This window comes from Pinus tabuliformis, chromosome 2_2 (genome assembly GCF_031772625.1).
Source record: "Pinus tabuliformis cultivar Carrire ecotype Pingquan chromosome 2_2, CPIR1, whole genome shotgun sequence".
Taxonomy (NCBI): domain Eukaryota; kingdom Viridiplantae; phylum Streptophyta; class Pinopsida; order Pinales; family Pinaceae; genus Pinus; species Pinus tabuliformis.
Window position 1 is genome coordinate 307635404 of NC_142300.1, and position 6000 is coordinate 307641403.

Below are 6000 nucleotides of genomic sequence, written 5' to 3' on the forward strand. Positions count from 1 at the left end.
CTGTGAAACCTATGCCAATGTCTTCAGAAGGTCGAAGATAGCAGACATAGGCTTTTGAATCACCAAAAATGGATGAACATAGCCCCCAAACAGCTTAAGCACTGAAATGGCCCTAGTCGCCCTGAAAGCTTCCCTGAAGCTAAACAGTGAGAAGAATGCCTCAGCAGGAAAAACAAGCTGTAGAAATGGATTCAGAATGCTAAAAACCTTCAAGAATGACCTTCGTTCCACATTCACTGACTGCACAATTCCCAATGCAGCTCCCAAACTGATTTGGCCCTAGTGACTCCTGGAACTTCCACGAAGCTAAAACACCTGCAAATGACCTTAGATGGCTGTGAAACCTATGCCAATGGCTTCAGAATGTTGAAGAGACCCAAAATCAAAAAAAAAAATTGTCCAAAACAGACTTTCCTAGCCAAAGTTATGGCTCATTAAAGATTCCCTCCAGTTTGGCCTAAAAAAACTCCAGCTAACTGTAGTTGGGGCCAGTTAGCTCCGCCAATTATGGCGGGACCGCCCAAATTTGGCGCTCTGCCAAAAATATGCCAATCTAACCGCGCATTAACCAGGCATGAACTATTACGTGTGAGTGGGTTTGTGGGGCGGAGGTTAGTGCATAGGATTGCGTGCCCCAAACTCCGGGTTAACTACCCTTTACCTCCGCGTTCAATGGTTATGTGACCATGTTGCAAACACTATTGCAGTGACCATTTCAATGTGCTGGCGGTTAGTTAGGCCTGTGGTTATGGGCGCAAGGGCATATGGAATGGGGGCTGGCCGTTAGGGGCTGGCCCCCTTAGGGCCCCGCTCAAACCAAATTCAAACTTCATAAATTGTTTCCGCCACCCATATAACAACTGTGATCCAGGTGGTGCGTTGGTAAGGCGTTTGGCTTGTGGTAAGGAGGTCACGGGTTTGATCCTCCATCCATCTAAAATTTTTGAAATGCGCCACACATATATGCTGACGTCACCTTGGGCCACGTGGCGGCCTCCGGGCCTGCCACGTGGCATCCTGCCATTCGCTGCCCAAAAGGAATATTCTCTAGAATATTCCAACGAATATTCTATGGAATATTCTTTTTTTTTTATTTTTTTTTAAAATTCAAAAATTAAGGGTGTTGGGTTGTGTTATATTCTTTCCACGTAGTTAATAGGGGGTTTGAAGGGCACCCGTAACCCCACTTTATGGGGTCCAGGGCAGCGCCCCGGAAAATTTTGGTTTTGGACCATATGTTAGGTTGGGCGGACCCACCTATGGTTTTGTGCATGATTTTCGCACATGTTTTTTGGACGCGATGGTTTTTGGTCCATGGTATTGGACGCGATGGTTTTCGGTCCATGGTGTTGGATGCTTCGGCATGTATAAATATGTATTGTAACATTGAAAGGAACATAATGAAAAATCAAGCTGGTAGTCCCAGTTTTGGGATCCAGGGAAAAATCTCTGTGCATATGTGCTTTATGGGTTATGCTCTCGCATTGTTTATTTTCTTTGTTTAAGAATTCGTATGCAGGTAATTTCTGTACAGGGTTAAAACTACATTTATTGGGTGATTTTGTTTTTGTCATAACTTTCTCATACAGCGACCGTTTTTTGAACCGTTTGTGGTGTAGGAATCAGGAGGCCCAACTCTATTCGGTTGTTCAGGTTCAAACTAGTTTTGAGCACTTTCATTTTTTACCATTTTACGACACTTAGTCCTGAGCTCCTGATCACACCTCCCAAATGAGAAGGCTTTTGGTCCCCAAAAGCTTACTGAATCTCTGAACTGAACTGTACAACACTTGAGGAATAGAAACATTCTCTTCCATTCAGCCAAAAGAGCATACTGAAGCCAAAATGTCCTGCCTTGCCAACTGTCGTCATGGCGACTTTTTTGCTGCATAAGCCAAGTACTTGTTCAATCCCGACCAAGCTTGTTCGCCAGAGAAACTGAAAATTTGTAGAAACCAGCAATGATACTTGCTGATATATGAGCTGAAATCTTCCTTTGAACATGTGGGCTTGCCAACTGTCACGATCCCCATCCATGGCACCTCCGCTCGAGAACAATAGCTGCCTCCCAAATGAGAAGGATTTTACCGGCTATAGCATGCTGAATTTACTACAAATGCTCATCCCAAACTTTTGGGATACTTGCTACAAAAACTTCTCAAAATAAGTAGAGACCCATGCTGAAATTTGAGCCCTCTTTGCATGCATGCTTTTCCAGCTCATGGGATTGTGCACTGCTTTGCACCAATTTCCTTCCCTACACCAAATGACACCAAAGGTACCTTGTGAAACAAGAGAATCATCAGCAACAAGTTGTCTTAAAATATGTTTAACAATGGACTCAACCATCAACATAAAAAGTGTGTACACAACTGACACAAGTCGACAAAACATGTGCACCACAATCGACACAAATCGACCAACAACAAGATACATTTACAAACACCTATGCATGTATCATGTACAATGAACTATATACAGTTCGACAAATACACCTACAACATCTATGTACAGGTGTAACTTCAACTCTTCTTTTGCAAAGACCAACAGGTACATCAACCCAATAAAAACACATATGGGTGACAAGAGTTGAAATAGAGTGAGTCTCATACTCAGCTTTTTCCATCTTGCAACTTGCATTCCCTTAACAAAGAAATGCATTCAATCAGAAGACATGCAACTTTAATTGGATAAGAATTCTAACCATTTCTTACCAATCCATTTCAAAGGTGCTTCCTTTAACTGCACTTCAATATCAAAATGTGTATCATCCTGACACATATCAATGATGGAAACTTCCTTCCCATTCTTGCCATACTCTTTCTCCAATTTCTTCAATTTTTGTGGACGCATTGTTGGATTCAGAGTCCAACACCTTTCAACAGTATGTCCATGCTTATGGAAATAAGTGCAACACATGTTCATCTTCTTGACAACATGATTTGCATTGTTCAATGGAAATTTGGCTTCTTGCCTCCTTTCCTTCAAAAGTTTCCTGTATGTTGCCATTCTTTTCCAACATCTAGAAACACTATGGTTAAACAAACGACAAAAAGAACATGCATTTCTTTTCCAATTCTTATGTGGAAATTTTCCATGCTTTACATGATCAAAGGAAATATGATTGAAATCAGATTTATACCTTTCTCTTTCACCTTCATTACCTTCATGAGGAGGTGAATCAAATAAAGAAGAAGCTCCTTTTGGAACACCATCAATCCCTTCAATGGTTTTAGAGCTTTCACAATTCTCTTGTTCAAGTGCATTCTTATGCACACCTTCTTCTTGCAAGGTCTGTTTCAAACTATTGCATTACTCAAGGATACAACATTGAGATAGAGAACTTGAAATGAAACTCCTTCTAGGAACTGTTTCAATTGCCTTCATGGCTACTTTGGAACTTTCTCCATAAGATTGTCCATAGCCAAGACTCAAATTCTTAGGCCTTACCTCAACCATATTGGCTTAACTATACCTTGTGCATGTTTGCCCAATCATTTTCCTTCATATCCCATTTTGGACATCAACTTGGACCCTATGCCTCTTGTATGTTTCTCAAAAGAACCAACATAAACATTCTTATAAGAATTTGAAGATAAACTAGAATTGTTTACCTCTTCTTCAAGCTGATACTTGGCTAAGACTTATTTTGCAACAAGGAGTTGTGTCTCCAACTCATGCATCCTTTCCAGATTCATGTTTGCACTATGAAGTTGGCCTTCCATTTCCTGCAATTGGTCAAAAAGCAACTGCTTCTCTTCCCTCATGGAATTCAACTGCTCTTGAAGTCTAGAGCTCTTTCTTTCATCCTCATACATTTCTCTCACCATATTCATCATGATGAAAAATTCTTGCTTCAAGCCTTCATCAAAGAATCTTGTGAAGGAGGACGATTTTGAGAACTCACTTATGTAAGTTGTCATTATAAAAATGAGCAAAAGAGCTTCAGCAAACTCAACAACAAGTAGTTTGCAGAATAATAAAGCAGTCAATCTTCAACACTTCTTAAGACACCTTTCAAGCTACACAATCAAGCTAGTGATGTCAGTCAAGCAAACCTAGTACTCTGATACCATCTGATCTGAAAATGGAATGTACTTGTTTAAGGGTGCAAGGTATCCATTTTCCATAATTTCAAATGTGAGTTATACACTCCAAGTGACCTCTAAAAAGGTGAAAACTTCTTATTTCTTATAGAGAGATAGACTGTAGGGGCATTCACCAGACATGTCACCTCTAAAGAGAGGATGAGTTCCAGAGGCTACCTAGCCCTCTACAGGCTCTGCCTAAAGAAATAACAAAGTAAACACTTAGAAGTCTTTGACATACACATACTTGAAGTTTGATGTCTTACGGAATAAGAAAAATAACTTTCTGCAGCTGAATAGGTGATTATGTGTGTATGCAAGTTATGTATATTTATTGTTTAACACTTTATATCAGTTTTGTTTAGCATATCATCTTCAGCAAATAAAGACATCAAAATGATAACGCAGTTCACCCCCTCTGGGCTACATCTACTGGACCAAACCTCTCAAACTAGGCTTGTCCTCTTGTATTAAAAATGCTACAAAGGCTAATACAAGAATAGGAGTGTATCGAAAGACAGATCTGACTATAAATACAGAATCAGAAGATAGGAATTAGCTAAACATGCTCTTTCCCAAACACAAAACAGTGAAATTGTACCTTATACAATACTTTCCCCAATTGGCCCTAGTGGCCCTTTAAACTTGTGTGGAGAATTTCGAGGTGAATATGACCTCAATTGGTTCAGAAACCTCTGCCATTAGAATCAAAAGGTCAAATATAGCATACATAGGCTTTTGAATCACCAAAAATGGATGAACATAGCCCCCAAACAGCTCAAGCACTGAAATGGCCCTAGTGGCCCTGAAAGCTTCCCTGAAGCTAAACAGTGAGAAGAATGCCTCAACAGGCAAAGCGAGTTGTAGAAATGGATTCATAAAGCTAAAAAACTTTAGGAATGACCTTTGTTCCACATTCACGGCTGCACACATCCCAATGCAACTCCCAAACTGATTTGGCCCTAGTGGCTCCTAGAACTTCCACGAAGCAAAATCACCTGTAAACAACCTCAGATGGCTATGAAACCTATTTCAATGGCTTCAGAAGGTTTAAGATAGCATACATAGGCTTTTGAATCACCAAAAATGGATGAACATAACCCCTAAACAGCTTAAGCACTGAAATGGCCCTGGTGGCCCTGAAAGCTTCCCTAAAGCTAAACAATGAGAAGAATGCATCAGCAGGCAAAATGAGCTGTAGAAATGGATTCGGAATGTTGAAAACCTTCAGGAATGACCTTCATTCCACATTCACTGATTGTACAATTCCCAATGCAGCTCCCAAACTGATTTGGCCCTGGTGGCTCCTGGAACTTCCACGAAGCTAAAACACCTGCAAACGAGCTTAAATTGCTATGAAACCTGTGCCAATGGCTTCAGAAGGTCGAAGATACCCAAAATAATATAAAAAATCGTCCAAAAAGGACTTTCCTAGCCAAAGTTATGGCTCATTAAAGATTCCCTCCAGTTTGGCCTAAAAAAACTCCAGCTAACTGTAGTTGGGGCCAGTTAGCTCCGCCAATTATGGCGGGACCGCCCAAATTTGGCGCTCCGCCAAAAATCTGCCAGTCTAACCGTGCATTAACCGGGCGTGAACTGTTACGTGTGAGCGGGTTTGTGGGGCGGAGGTTAGTGCATAGGATTGCATGCCCCAAACTCCGGGTTAACTGTCGTTTACCTCCGCGTTCAATGGTTATGTGACCACGTTGCAAACACTATTGCGGTGACCATTTCAATGTGCTGGTGGTTAGTTAGGCCTGTGGTTATGGGCGCAAGGGCATATGGAATGGGGGTTAGCCGTTAGGGGTTGGCCCCATTAGGACCCCGCTCAAACCAAATTCAAACTTCATAAATTATTTCCACCACCCATATAACCACTCTGATCCAGCTGGTGCATTGGTAAGGCGTTTGG